Source organism: Solanum tuberosum, unplaced genomic scaffold (genome assembly GCF_000226075.1).
Source record: "Solanum tuberosum cultivar DM 1-3 516 R44 unplaced genomic scaffold, SolTub_3.0 scf00108, whole genome shotgun sequence".
Lineage (NCBI taxonomy): Eukaryota > Viridiplantae > Streptophyta > Magnoliopsida > Solanales > Solanaceae > Solanum > Solanum tuberosum.
Window position 1 is genome coordinate 716,707 of NW_006239033.1, and position 3,301 is coordinate 720,007.

Sequence of the window (3,301 nt, forward strand, 5' to 3'; positions counted from 1 at the left end):
TAGAGATATTTTGAGGGTCAAAGTTTGGCCCTACAGTTGGTTTGTACGGTCCTTAGGAAGACCTACGACCCATGCATGAGGTTGTGTAAAAATTGAGTAACATTTGAAGTCATAGTAACCTATATACGGTTGAACAATACCGTACATAAAAGGGCTCTAGCGTAGATAGGGAACGACAGTTATTTTTAAAGAGTCTTTTGGGTCTTATCGTAATTATTTTAATCCAATACTATGTGGTTTTACCTTCTACCCTAAGCCCTATATAATGCTTTTAAGCCTTCAGCTTACCCATTTGAACTCTTTCTCTTAATTTCCCAAAACTAGACCAAATTCATCCTCCTAAATCCTCTCCAGTCTAAGGAAGAAGAAGAAGAGCTAGAGTTCCATTCAAGTCTCCAATTAATCATCTTTCTTACTCTTTTAATATCAAGGTATGTTAGTATTCACTTGTGAAGTCCTTTTCTCCATAGGGTTCTTAAATTCTCCAATTTTATAAAGCTGGATTTCCCAATCAAAGTTATGGTTTTATTCAAGAATCATCAGCTTTTTTCAATCTTGATAATTTTTTTTGTTTTGTATATATTAATGCATCAGTATAGGTGATTACATGTTTCTGAGTTAAATTCCTATGAACCCATGCATTCCCCGTGAATTTTAGACAATGAGCACATGATTAAGTTTATGAACTATGAATTATGAATTTATGAAGATATGCATGTCCTTTCTATGGAATTAATATGAATGATTTGAGGTTTCTTTGAGTAAATTATCAATGTTGTACTTAGGAACGGTTAATCTCACATGAACGATTTGGGTTGAAATGTTTTCTCAACAAAATTTGAATCAAAGAATAGGAGCTATTCTAATATAAACTCTAATTTGGATTTACTACTTAATTGTGTCTTTCCATGGATAATAAGGATGAATATGATTAGTGACTATTCCATGGGATTTATGCTTAGCATTGAGTGGACTAGCGGCGAGTACCCATGGACCATAACTATGTACCACCATAGGTTTGTCATAGACAAACATTACCTAGTGGATCCACTTTAGCTCAAGTTTATGGTTCTCACATTGGAAAGAAATGACAACTTTTTTCAGTGTGGGATAGACACTGGATTCCATGTTATATCTCACATGCTCTATGTCGGAAATCGGCGAATTTCCCACAATAATGAACTAAGGTTACTTTCAAAAACTTTCTAAAATGTGTTTTAAAGATGTTTAGCTTGCATTGAGCATGATTATGACTTAGGTTTTCTAACATGTTATTGTATGATTTAACTTGGTCTTTGCATGTCATGTAAATTCCTTTTTATCTTGATTTCATAACTCGTATGCATTGTTACCATGCTTAGCACATTCCATGTACTTATGCATACTTGTGCGTACATTGTTTCACTAATATAGGGTCCGACGCTCCTATTCTGCACACTTGTGGCTACTTGATCGTTTGGAGCAATTACGACCCGACATCCGGAGTCATGATGGCACATACTAAAAGCCACCTGTAGGTAAGTCAAATCGTACCCAAAACAAGAAATAGTGAGTACAAGGATAGAACTAAACTAAAATAAGGCTAAGAATAAGAAAAGACCAAATTTGAAAGCAATCAAAAAACTATATATAAAAGAAACCCTCCCAGAACCTTGAAATATAAATAATTAATGGTAAGGGTAAAATAAAAATAAAAACACTTCTTATGTAAAAATTGATACAAGGTGAAATATATTTATGAAATATTGATTATGTAAAAAAGAATGGAATGAGTAATTTATCAATTTCATTTGACAGTACAAATCTCAAAACTGGACCACAACAAGCCGTCTCAAAAGTAAAAGACAAGCTAACATAAGTGCAGAAGGAGACAGGCTGATCCAAAATGCCATGTGCTCACCCTCGTCTCCGATATACACAAGCTACAAAAGATGGCACGAACGATCACCGCTGGTAGCTAGTAGCTGGTACTAGGACCTGCATCATGAAAAGATGCAGAGTGTAGCATAACTACCAAATCAAGGTACTCAATATGCATAATAGGTTGACCGAGCAAGAAAGGTAAAAACAATCTGAAAAGATATAATCTAGACAAATCAGAGGTCAAAGAGGATATGGATAGAAGTACATGAGTGTACCACAAGAAAATTTAAATATAACTAAACTAAACTTAACTAGACCCGATAAGCCTAGAAGGTACACTTGTGTGCAAGTTAAAATAAAACCTGAACGGACCCCCATAAGCCCGATAAGTACACAGTATAGCTAAGACTACAAGAATAAGATATTCAAACCCAAGATGATAGAATTTGGGCCTCGACACCAAAGCATTAATCTGAAGCTAGAAAAAATGGCCTCTAACCATAAAACGTCAATCTCAAACTGGATATATATATGTCGCGACCCAGGGATAGCCCATAGATGTAACATGGCGTTTAGAACCCTGAACGACTCCATAAAAGCCACTTAGCTCTCATAACATAATAAATAGAAAAATAAGAGTAAAACAATAGTCCAAGTCCAAAACATTTTATAAAAGAAAAATGGAAGTCTAAAACACTTGTCTCATCATAGTCGTCTAAGACAATTGAATGAAAATGGTCCTAGCCCATACATCAAGTCCAAAAGAGAAATACAAGAAAAGGAAATAAAACAATGAAAGTCCGTACTCAAAGCATGAGGACTCACCAAAGCTCAGAATATCTCAAGTCAACCTCTAGCAACAAAACTGATGACCCTGACTATCGGACCCAACATTTGGGGAAATGTAAGCAAGAGTATGCGTTAGTACAAAATAATGTACCAAGTATGGTAGCTATGAATAAAACATTTAAATCATGCAAAAAGGGACATTTCATTTTATGACATGCAATTGACCAAGCTAAAACATGATTTAAGAGAGTTAGAAAACATAAGTCATAAATCATGGTTAATGCAAGCTAACATCATCTTTAAGCCCTTTGACCTCATATGCGACACTTCTTGAAGTAACCTTAGTTCATTATTAATGTGGGGAGTTAGGCTTAACAGACATATAGACCATGTGAGCTATAACATGATCCCCTGGTGTCTCCCATACCAAAAAGAGTTGTCCTACTTGCAAAGGTAGAACCATGAACTTCTAGGTTAAGTGGATCCACTAGATAATGTCTCTTGAGACAATCATCCTTTGGGGGCACATAAGTAAGGGATAGGGAGATTGCTTCTAGAAACCTATCATGTACTAACGGGAGAGCCTCCATCTCAATATCCTCCCGATGCTAAGCATAAATCCCATGGAATAGTCATTTCTTACTTGACC